The sequence below is a fragment of the Chlorocebus sabaeus genome, chromosome 9 (genome assembly GCF_047675955.1).
Source record: "Chlorocebus sabaeus isolate Y175 chromosome 9, mChlSab1.0.hap1, whole genome shotgun sequence".
Taxonomy (NCBI): Eukaryota; Metazoa; Chordata; class Mammalia; order Primates; family Cercopithecidae; genus Chlorocebus; species Chlorocebus sabaeus.
Window position 1 is genome coordinate 25,795,282 of NC_132912.1, and position 12,976 is coordinate 25,808,257.

General features: G+C 38.4%; 1 non-coding gene across 1 annotated transcript; it reads right to left on the reverse strand.

The window, feature by feature from the left end:
* Positions 1–12,626: 12,626 nt before the first annotated feature.
* Positions 12,627–12,728, reverse strand: LOC119618848 (U6 spliceosomal RNA). The gene has a single exon (XR_005235212.1). It is a non-coding gene; the product is annotated as a U6 spliceosomal RNA (small nuclear RNA).
* Positions 12,729–12,976: the final 248 nt, after the last annotated feature.

Below are 12,976 nucleotides of genomic sequence, written 5' to 3' on the forward strand. Positions count from 1 at the left end.
TTGGAGAAATCAAGTCTCTTCACAAGGAAGCTCAGGTTTAACTTAGAACAAATGGTGGCAGGATAAAGTTAATTTTGTTGTTTCTGTTTTTTTTTTTTTAATTGATAGATTTCTGCTTCTTTCTTTATTGCTCTTTTCCTTCAAACCTATTCAGATTTACTATGATCTGATCCTAGTTTATAAGTTTACTGTTTAGTTAATTTATTTAGCCTTTTTTAAACAAATGTATTTAAGATTATACATCTACCTTTACATACTACTTTAGGTGTATCTCACATTTTTAAAAAATGTAATGCTTTGTGGTAGTTCTCCTAAATGTTTTGTTTTTTGAATTAAACATGAACTACTTAGGAGTGGGTTTTTGGGTTTCTAAACCTGTATTTTTTTAAAGTATCTAATATTGTAGTCAGAGAATATGTTTATGTAATAGCTATTCTCTGAAATTTACTGCAAGTGTGACATATACATGATCTGTTTTGTAAACATTCTTTGTGTACTCAAAACCTGTAAATATTCTTTATTTAAAGGATGTAGACTGATAGATCTATCTTCTTTTGAGAGAGAATTAGTCTGGCTAATTTTGTTTCTTAAAACTTCAAAAAGGCTTTTTAAAGTTATTGTGCTTTGTCTGTTGGCTTCTAATAGAAATATATTAACATTTCACACTGTAATTATAGTTTTGTTAATTTTTTTCCTGATAATATTGTCAGGATTTATTTTATATATTTTAAAGCTAAGTGGTTAGGGTAATCATGTTCATGATTATTACATCTTCTTGGTAGATTTTCCTTTTATTTTTATGTAGTATCCTTATTTATCCTTATTAACACATTTTGGGTTAAATTGTACTTTGCTTGATATAACTATTTCTAGGCAAGTTTCTTTAGGCTAGCATTTTCATACTTACCTTTTCTCATCCATTTACTTTAAGCTTTATCACTCGTCAGGAGAATTTGGCTAGCATCTGTTTTTTTGTGTGGTTTTTTTTCCCCCTAAGCTAATAATATTTTTCCAAAGACTATTATTTTCAATTTACTTGTATTATAATTATGATATTTAAAAATTTATAACTACTATTTTGTTTTGTGGTTTTTTTGGCATATCATACTATCAATATTTTTAACACAGTCTATAATTATTGAGTATTCCTGTACTCCTTTTAAACATACTACAGACCTTAGAATTTTTTAACTACTGTTTACTTAAATTCTTGTAACACAATTGCTTCTAATGTTATTAATAATAGCCAACACTTAACGTGGCCTTTATTACGTTCCAGGGACTTTTGAAGTACTTCACATACATTGACTCAGTTACTTATAATGACCCTGTGAGGTCGCTACTGTTACTATCACCTTTTACAAATAAGAAAACTGAGGTAAGGAGGTCAAAGTGACTTACCCAAGGCCATAGAATTAGTAGCAAGTGGTGGACCAAAATATGGAATAAAAAAACTTTAAAGCTTTATGGGGGAAATGTAGAATAACAATTTTAACATTGGAGTGAAAAACGAGAAACCACAAAGTAAAAGCTTGGTAAATCAGGCTTTATTACAACTTAAAATGTCTATTAGACAAATGGCACTAAAGAAAGTTTCAAGGTCAAGCAGTGAACTGGGAAAGTTATAAGCCGCACCCTCGAAAGATAAAGGAGAGTTTTCTGGTCTACATAAAGAATTTCCCGGCCGGGCGCGGTGGCTCACGCCTGTAATCCCAGCACTTGGGAGGCCGAGCCGGGTGGATCATGAGGTCAGGAGTTCGAGACCATCCTGGCTAACACGGTGAAAGCCCGTCTCTACTAAAAATACAAAAATTAGCTGGGCGTGGTGGCGGACACCTGTAGTCCCAGCTACTCGGGAGGCTGAGGCAGGAGAATGGCGAGAACCCGGGAGGCGGAGCTTGCAGTAAGCCGAGATCCCACCACTGCACTCCAGCCTGGGCGACAGAGTGAGACTCCGTCTCAAAAATAAATAAATAAATAAATAGATAGATATTAAAAGAAAAAAACAAAAAAAAGAATTACCCATCAATAAGAAAAGGACAAGCAACCCCACCCTACCCAACTCTGCCCACCTCAACTGAAGAGCAAAAAGTTTGAAAATGCAATTGACTGGGAAGGAAATCAGAATGACCAACACACTCAATCCCCCAGGCAATTACAGAAAGGCTAGGAGATGTAAGATTGCAGAAAGAGGTGGTATGTTTCCCTGCAGCTGACAGCGCCACCCACGGGCACACTCCAGTAGCTCTTATGCACGGTGGAGTCTGGCAAGCCTGTGGATAAGCCAGCTTGTTCATGCCTACAGGATTGGAGCATTTAACTGGGACATTGAATAGCAAGGAATATGAATGACATGGAGCCACAGGTACCTAAAATAATTTAACAGTAAATCTGAAAATGAATGAAGTGGCAAGTGGGAGAAACATATTAGAATGAAATACCGTTTATTCACAGGTTAAAAGCAGAAAGTTTATATTTTTTCCTTTTATTTTTACAAGATATATGCATATGCAAAAAGGCATACAATGATATTCATATAAAAATGATTTTTGCTTCTAGAGAATAAGGATATCCTCTGGAAAAGAAGAGACCTATGAGGCCATTGGGATTTGAGTATAAACATTGCTGGTTTAAATGAAGGATGTGGAAAAAAAATATGGCAAAATATTTACATTCATTTAATCTTGACGGAGGGGGTCTATAAGTGTCTGTTCTATGTATTAGCTGTATGTGTTTAATATTTTGCAATTTAAAATAGAAAATAAAATATACATTGATTTGAAATTTCAGCGTCTTTAATAATTTAATTGAATCGAAATAGGCAATTCTTTAAATAATTCTGCAAGGTTCTCCATAAGCAGAAATACAGCAAGGAATTGATTAAACCCAATTCAATTAATAGTTTTTCACCATTTGGGATTCTGGAGAATTTGCTCCTGCAGGAGATACTTTAAAAACTTTGAAAGGCATACCCTCTGTCTTATTGAAGTGTGAATTTTTTCAATGGCTGTCCCCTAACTCCAATTAATAAAAGAAAACCTCTTGTACAAGTAGTAGAGAGGTATTAGAATGCAATTTCATTTACTCACAGGTTAAAAGCAGAAGGTTTACATATTGTATGAGATATTTATAGATCTGAGACAATTCTACAATCACGTCCTCTATAATTTGTTTGTTTGTTTGTTTTGAGACAGAGTTTTGCTCTTGTTGCCCAAGTTGGAGTGCAGTGGCACAATCTCAGCTCATTGCAACCTCCGCCTCCCAGGTTCAAGCCATTCTCCTGCACCTCCCAAGTAGCTGGGATTATAGGCATGCACCACCATGCCTGGCCAATTTTTTGTATTTTTAGTAGAAACGGAGTTTCACCATGTTAGCCAGGCTGGTCTTGAACTCCTGACCTCAGGTGATCCGCCCGCCTCCTCCTTCCAAAGTGCTGGGATTACAGGTGTGAGCCACCACACTCGGCCTTCCCCTATGATTGAGCTCCTTAAAATTTCTAATATCTAGGAGTTATAATGGTCTATCATTTTCTGTGACATACAAGCATCTAACTTTTTACATAGTTTTTTTCAACATTTTCATTCCCTAGTCCACAAGCTCTGTATTAACCAAAAGGGTCACTGCAACATAATTCCTCTACTTTTTTTCTATTCTATGAAGAAGGAGAAAATATTGCTATTTGACATCATCAACACAGTCATGCCATGCCATAAAACCATCCAGTACTTGTTACCTATTCTATTCCTATATGATATGTGTATTTTACCCATTCAGGGCAATCTACTGAGCCTTCCTTTGAGGAGGGAGTCTTGCCTTTCCCATTAGAACATAAACCACTAGAGAAAAATGACCTTAGGAAGACTATCTAATGTGGCTGATGAATTAGTAAAGTATTGACGTGGGACACAGGCCTGTTTTAGAAAGACTGAGACTTGGTTATTTGGATAATGACAGGCAGGTCTTCTGGCTCTGATAGATACGGGAGTGTAGTGTTGATGTTATTGACTCTATATCCCCTCTCAGCCATAGACAATTCTATTATAGTGGAATTGCAGTCTTCTTAAAAACTGCCTGTTCTGCTCAGAATAACAGTAAATAGGTAAATAAGATCTGGATGTTTACATATATGGGGTCTATTTTACCATAGAATGGTTTCTGACCTCCTAATCTTTAAAACAAAGAGAAAGATAATGTCAGTGTTACATAGAAATGATGGTACTAGGAGCAAGAAGTTTGTAGGCAGATTCTAGGCATGCCACACTGCCCTGTGTTCTACCCAGTGCCTCCTGATGGAGATGCGGTACTGTTGCCTGTAGGGATTGGATATCACTGGAATGGTAGGATTATCTCCCAAGGGAGACTCGTAGCTCATACTAAACTGAATAGATTCCTAATCTCCAAGCCATGATTTATATTCCAGGAGTAACCCATCATTCGTACTGTCATTCTCCTAGCTGGTGAAATCACTGTCAGCTCAAATCCTAGGGAATGTTTCTCTGTACAACAGGCAGACATTTAAACCAAGCTGTTTGTTCAATAACAGATGCAGGCAACAGTGCAATGGAATCCGAAAGCACAGACACGCAGCACAGAAGGTAATGTGAATCTGTCCTGTCTGCAAGATCCAGATTGTGTCACTGGTGTTTGAATGAATTTGTGCGTATGTAGCAGGCGGCCAACATACTCTCCGAAGTGACGTCTGCAGGGAAACACAAGACTTGTGTCTGTGGGGTCGCGTAGGCTACCGCTGCTGTTTGATTGAAGGACATTCAAAGAAACTTACTGTCTGTGTGTTTCCACTGAATTATTTTTTTTAAGGAGCTGGAGATTGAAAAGCTATGACAACAACAACAAAAAACTTGCTAATAAGATTCCATTTGAAGCTGAGTCATTATTTCTGCCAATCATTCACTCCCTTCTAAGTAAAATAAACTTCCAGACATGGAATCATGGAATCTGGAGTTGGAAAGGACCTTCGATGTCGTCAAGAATTATCTCTCACTAATTGGAAGAATCACAGAAAGTCTGAAAATATGACTATTTTTCTCAGTCTCTCCTCTCTCTTTTTATTTTCCTGCTTAGTTTCTCTGTCTCTCTCTCTCTCTCTGTCTGTCTCTGTCTCGTACACACACACACATACACACACACACGCATTTCTCTACCCCTCTGTAATGTGGTTCACTTACTGATTTTACTTTAACCAGCTTAAATAACAAAAAGAAACATTTTGCTCTTTCTTTTGCATTTGATATTTCTTTAAATATCATGGCATTTGGATTTATTTTCTTCTGGCTAAAATACTTCCCTTTATACCTTGGTTTCATGACTTTGCCCTCTCAATGAGTTTTCTCTAGATACACCCTAGTGAGAGAGGGACATCTTTATTTAATGGATATTATTTTAAGATATTTAGAGATTTAACACAAAAATTGTATTGATACTAAAAGTGACTATGCATTACAACTACCGTATTAAATGCAAACTGAGATTCTGTAGGTCTTCAGTCATGTCTGAACTCAGACTCGGTTCCTCCTCTTGTATCTCATGAAGCATGAAGGACTCATCTATTTGTGACACCTGGTAATCCAGATAGAGAGATACCTTCTTGGTCTTCAACTTAGAATCTGTCTGTGATGACCAGGCCAGAGTTTCATGCTGGTGGTCCCTTATCAATGCGAATGTTGACAATGTTAATAGCGTTAGTCATTTCCTTTAGGTACTGCATAAGATGGAAGATGAGCTAGATGCAATCGTGCTTCAAATAACTTACCATTTATTTTAGACAGAAGGCAAAGAAATAAACAGAGTACATAGTTGTAATAAGGCAAAATCAAAAGCTGCAAACCGTGGAGTTGTCTTAAATGTTGTACTGTTTTTTCAGAGTTTGTTTTTGAGTATATATTATGGTCCATATCTACTGTTTATCTCTCACAAGGGTAAAAAACGCTCTTTAAAACCGTTTACACCTAAAAATATATTTCAGATGTGTCACTGTCGTGGAGTTAGTCTATTGGTATGATAAATACTTCAGTTGACTTTGCATGGGTAGGAAAAGAGCTAATTGTCAAAAAGCAAATCACCAGGCAATGGAATTTTACTCCCTGAAACACAAGATTCTTAAAATTATGCTGTTTGAGAGGAATTCCTCCTAAAACATATTCTATATTCATTTGACTTCATAAATAGATGAACTGAGCATAATTTAACCTTTCGTTGATGACTCATTGTCAACATTCTCAATTTTTTTTTTCTTTTTTTAGAGATGGAGTCTCATTTTGTCACCCAGGCTGGAGTGCAGCGGCATAATCATGGCTCCCTGCAGCCTCGAACTCTGGGCTCAAGCAATCCTCCCGCCTCAGCTTCCTGAGTTGCTGGGACTATAGGGGTAGGCCACCATGTCTGGCTAATTTTTGTATTTTTTTTTTTTTTGTAGAGACAGAGTTTTGCCACATTGCCCAGGCTGATCTCTACTCTTGGGCTCAAGTGATCCACCAGGCTTAGCCTCCAGCTATGTGCTGGGATTATAGGCATGAGCCACCATGCCCGGCCCATTGTCAACATTCTGAACATCAGCCTTTGTAGTGAGTAATAATACAGCAATGCTGTCAAGGCCCACTGGGGTAAGTACAACTGTTTGTGTTACACTGGGGCTTATGCTTTTCAGGGGTTCAGCTTTTGGCTTTATATTGTGACCTCAAGTTTACTGATTCAGTACAGTTTAATGTTCAATATTCTCAGCCCCCTCTTCTGAAATGAGATACCTCTGCCTCTTCTCAAAACAAAGTTTATGGATGCTGACATGGCCAAGAACTCTCCTTCGTCAGGAGAGGAGTTATATGATAGTTCTTAGCAAATGATCTCCAAATTTTACATCACATTCAAACTAACATCAAGGGACTCTAGATTCTGGGAAAAATATCTGGTAGGGAAAGAATATTTTAAAAGGACAGCATGAAGTCTGAGAAGTGCCTATGGACTGGAATATTGTTCCTACGTTTCTACATCCCCCAACCCCCACCTCACACTAGTTTCAGTCCCCAGACTTGCTGTGAACAGCCCAGCAAACCACAGTGTTATTTTTCTTTCCTTACCCATGATTCTGCTATTCAAAGGCTTTTACCCTCAACGTGGGATTTCTGCTGTTTGAGTGATTAAACTAGACAATGTTTGGCTGCTAGACACAAGGTGGGGTTTTGTTTTCATTTAAAGACGACAGCACCTTGTTCTCTTTTAAAGACGACAGCACCTAATAGTTGGTCTCCCATCCAAGTACTAAGCAGGCCGGACTCTGCTTAGCTTCCAAGATCAGACAAGGTTAGGCATGTTCATATGGCCATAGACAAAAAAGATAGGTTATTATCATTAACACAGAAGATGTCTTAGGATTTGAAGTACTGTTGCATGAGAAAAGTAGTATTTTTTAAAATTTATGCCTTGTGTTTTAATAATATAGACGTTAGGATGTCAAATATGATGATCTATAGTCACTCAATTCAGCATGTATGCATTAAGAGTTTGTTATATGCCAGGGACTTGGACACAGGTCAATAGATAACAGCGTCTGCCCTCAAGGGGCTGATAGATTGGAAAGGAGAGTGAACACATAAAGCAACAACTACCATTCAGTGTGTTCAGTCCTATATTAGACGTCGAAATTGAGCTAGGAAAGCATAGAGAAAAGAAAAATCAAATAGTGAAAGTGTGAAGCAGGGTTAATTTACTTAAGGGATGGAATGAAATTTAAAGAATGAAGATGGGATTTACGGTTGGTTTCAAAAGATGTGTAAACATGGAGGGAAGGACGATGTTGATGAAAGTTATCACATAAACGAAGCCCAGTTTTGATGGGAGTGTAACATTTTTGGAGTGGGGTTTAGAGACTGAGTGACAGAGACTGAGTTAGAGTTCAATCGAATGCCATGATTTGAAGAATTTGGGGACCATTTTGTATTTTAAATTAGGAGAATAGACAAGATTTTTTTTAATTAAGAAAGAAAAGTGAAAGCAGTATGGAAAATGGCCTGGAAATGAAGAAAACTAGAAATAGAGAAACCAATTAAGAGTTAGTTGGGGCCAGGCTCAGTGGCTCACGCCACAAAAAAAACGTTTTAACAAAATTAACTGGGTATGGTGGTGCATACCTGTATTCCCAGCTACTCAGGAGGCTGAGGCAGGAGGATCTCCTGAGTCTAAGAGTTCAAGGCTACAGTTAGTTGTAATTATACCACTACACTCCAGCCTAGGCAACAAACCAAGACTCTGTATCAGAAAAAAAAAAAAAAAAAGAAAAGAAGAAGTTTGCTGCACTAGTTCAAGCAATGGATGGGGAGGGCCCGATATGCAGTAGTGTCAGGCCTACAGAGGTGCATATGTATTCCAGGGACCAAACAAAAGCAGAACTGGATTTGGCTTGGAAGTGAAGGAGAAGATAAATTTTAGGATAACCACAGTGTTCTGGTTTGTGAAATTTACTAGATTAAACCACAAGTTGGAAAGGGAAAATGTCAAGCTGAGTATTCTGATAAGACACCTTTGAAATGCCTGTAGGGCATGTAGGCTGCCAGTTCTAATTGGCACTTGGACATATGGGTACTCTGGGGAGTAAGGTGTGACTGATCACATGCACCAGGTCAAATAGAGAAAGATTACAGTGGATGACATGGAGTACATCTGTATTGGAACTCAGCTTAGGTCTGATGTATGTTTGTTTAGTGGTCATATTTTCCCAACCCCATAATCAGTATACTTATTCCAATAAGCATGTATGTACTTCCAAGTAGAAATGGAACACAAATCCCTTCAAGTCAGGACTGTCCCAGAAAATATGAGTCATGTGGCTGGTTTTTAAGTGAATAAACAAAAAGGTCAAAATTGCTAGAGGAACAATGCAGTTGAGATTGCACTGGGATGCAAAGGAGACTACTGAATTGTTCACGACTCCTTTAGCACATGAATGAATGGACAGTGATATTCTCATACATTTATTTCCATAGTGTCTGCATTTACTTCATTTCATCTTTTGTAAGGTGGAAGTTCTGCACAGGATAGGAGCACAGCTGACTCAGCTTTTCCTACCTGTAATGGCCACTGTAGCTGCCATTCTGAATCCCCAGCTGATTGTTTTGGCTCCTGTATTTGGACTGCCCAGCCAAGGGACCACTCTGACCTACTTCCCGGTACAGCTCTTTCTTCAACATTTTTTAAACTTCACTTTTTTTTTTACAACTTCCCCAGCTCATTTATTGGAAGAAGAAGTTCTGCTTTCTTACCATTTCCTTTTGGCCTTGGGCTTTTTAGTTTTAATAAAGTCCAATCTAGCTTTTATTGGGCAGAAAATCATGTACAACAAACAGTTGGCCGCCTCTTCCTTCCTTCTCAGAAAAGACCAAGGGTTTGGAGACTCATGCTGTTGCACCAAAATATTCACAGAATCTGCTGTCAAGGGCACTTGGTTCGACTGTATCGTCGGTATCTTCAAAGGAGGATGGTTTGAGAAATGAAAACGTGAGGCATAGTTCGATAAAGCCACAAAAACAGAGCCCACACCTGCAAATAACCGCCTCTGGCTTTTTCTGAGCTTGCAGTCACTCACTACAAGCTTTGTCAGATGGAAGAATTCACATGGGAGGAAATGCTAACAGTATTTATTTATTTTTGCATGTAAAGTATCTCTGTGTTTATCAGATTTGCTAAGGCACAGTGTTCTTTTTCACAAAATGAAAATGTCAGAAATATGATAGCCATGTTCATATGTTTAAGAGAAATAGCCACAAATGTAAGAAGGAAATTAGCATTCTAGTCACGGACTGCAAGCAGTTTATTCTGGAGTTCATTCTGAGGAGGTAATGACTAGGAAAATGACAAAGAAAACTGTTACTGACCATTAGTGAGCAATCACTCTGTCATATTACTGAGATAATTTAGATAAATGCGGGGTTTCGCTGTCTCCTAGGGAGACAGGCTGCTGACGTCTTTGATAATGGCAGCCTACTTGAAGGTTGATTTTGACAAATTTATTTTTTCATCCCGCAGATGTAAAAGAGGCATGTCTGTGCCTGGCTGTTAGATGTAGTAATAACTCTTTTTAGAAGTTTTAAAAAAATCTGTCAATTCCCTGTGTTTGGTGCCCAGGGACACATGCTGAAATGCCCCCAAGAAGACTTTTCAGCCACTGTGAAAAGCAGTGTTTGGAAACATAAGGTATTTAATAAATGAATGTGGATCATACCATATTTTTGTTCAATTGACTTCTATTCTTTTAGCAGCTGCTAATTATACACTGTTGTTATTTGGAGGCCGGTAACAGATTTCTCTGTTCCATCTGGGTAATCCGGCTTTTTGAGAATGGACTTTTCCCCACCCTAACATTAGTAGAATTTTGGCTGCCACATTTTGAAGGCAGTGATGAAATCAAGTCAAAATGAGTAGGCAGACAGCAGTTTTCAAGGAAGATGAGATTTACTTAGTGATGTTCACAAAATATTTTATTTTGTCTTTGATGTCATAGCACAATAAATGCCATCTAAGTCATTTAATGCCAAGAGAAATATAGGAGTGCCTATACTCATTTGCAGAATGAATAATAGATATGTACATGCTAAGAATATTTTATTTGGAGAAAATATTGAGCAAATCGGCCACAACCTCCACCCTATTTATTCAGCAGTTGTAGGAGCTGCATTGGGGCATAGGATCCAGCATTTCTATTCCAATGGAGTAGGGGGAGCAGGGTAGCTGTGTGTCACAGCCTTGAAGCCAGACTGCCGGGGCTCAAAGCCAGCTATTGCAATGCACCAGTTGTTAGTATCGGAAAGTTTCCTCAGATTTCTAAAACTGGATTTCTCTCTATGTAAAAGGAGGTTAATGTAACATCTAAATGTCAGGATTGTGAGAATGGCATAAGATCATGAATGTAAAGCTGTGATGACAATAATGTTTTAAAAGATGCATACCCCACTTTCAAGCGATCAAAGCTGGTTTTATTTACTACAGTGCAACATCTTTGAGGGTAACAGGCAGGCTTCCTCTTACTTGTCATCTAAAAAGACAGGAAAGCAGAGAGCTACATAGACGTTCCAGTTATTAGCCCTCCTTCTCTTTATCAACTATTTTGCTTTTTCCTTTACCCTTGCGCATGCAGCATTGTTCCCTGGGCGTCAGGAGTGTTTTCTTCTCATTTTAATGTGGCTAATTTAAACGCTTGTTCAGGTGAGTGGCTGTCTCACTTCTACAGACTGGGCAAGGAGGCCCGTGCCCCAGAGTGGAGTTTGTTGCTGAGCAGAGAGGACACTGCAGAGCCAGTCATGCATTTCGGGACATCCAGTTCACTGTGCATGTGGACTCAGTCACCATGAAAGAGAAGTACATTTTCATAGACTCCCACATCCCCACTCTTAAAAACTACTCTTCAAAACTCTAAGCAAAATAAAGTACAGGAAATTCCTACAGGCTGACATGTTGTAAGCAGAGGTTTCATTTACACTGAAAATATTCTAAAATCACTGACTACATCATTCCTTTTAGGCATGCTATCTCATGATAGCATTTGAGGATTTCATGCATATTTTTGAAATTTTATTGTTTTTCATCAAAATAGAGGATCTGTTAGTTTTAGTTCAATGAGCTGAAGATTTTTACCTTCAAAGCATCTAATGCAGAATTGACCAATCTCGGTGGCACATTAAAATCACCTAGAAAGTCTTTTTCTTTGCTCTGTTTGTTTTGGTTTTATTTTAAATGTAGATTCCCAGGCTCTTTCCTGGGCCATTTAAATCAGAATCACTGGGCATGGGTGCTGGCATTCATAGGCTGTAAAAGCTCCCCATAGGATTCTAATTTATGACCAGGGTTAAGAATCACAGTTATAATGATTTCCAGCTTTGTCTCAATTGCATTAGGGCCAGCACTTAATTTTTATGAAAAAAAAATGATATCACAATAAAAAACCCAATTCATTGCAAAGCATTCCTTCCAGATAGCAGCACTGCTGAAAGGGAGCTGTTAACCTAAACAGTAATCACCTAAAGTTCTCCTCTTTCAACTGATGTATGAAAGTCTTAATTCAATATACAAAGCCCTCAAAACCCCAATGGCTCCCATCTTGCTCAGAGTAAAAACTAAGGCTCCTACAATGGTCCACAGTAACTACAGCCTCCTCCCTTTACAGCTCTGACATCAGCTCCTCTCTTCTCTACCTTGCTTGCCTCTGCTACAACCAACCCACTTCCCTCCTCTCGCCAGCCTGCCAGATGCGCTCCTGCCTCTGACCTTTGTATTACAACCATCCCCTCCTCCTGGAATGCGCTGCCTTAGACACCTAACTGACTAAGGCCCTCATGCCCTTCCAGTCTTTTCTTCAAGTGGCACCATTGAAATAAAACCTGCTTGCCTATTGAAAACTTGAGACCCACATTCCACTTGCCTCCGTGGCATTCTTGATCCCTATCTTTCTATTTCAATTTTTTTTTTCCCTATAGCATTTCTTAGCTTTGAACACACTGTAGAATTTACCCCATTATCATGTTTATGAATAATTGCTTCAGAATGAATATTCCACAAAGACAAGGATCTTTGTCTGTTCCACCAATATAGCCCAACTGTCTGGAAAAGCACCTGGTACATGCACCCAATTAGTGCATCATTATTGGTTTATTTTTTACTTTTTAGGGGTCATGCTAATCTTCTCCGTATTGTTCCCATTTTAGTATATGTGCTGCCAAGGCGAGCACTGCATCATTGTTACATGAATGAATGAAATGCCTGTCTGGACTTCCAATACTCAAGTCCTGCTCGATTCCCTGGATAAAGCCCACGGCCTGCCCTGTAATTATTTTAGCATTCCAGACTTCTGCTTTCTAGCCTAGTACCGACCTATTGTCTAGGCCTGGTAGGGAAAAATTAAGGATGAATCCTAGCCCACAGCCACTGTAATTGCTTTTATTTTGAATGGGAAATTATTTATTTATTTATTAAATTT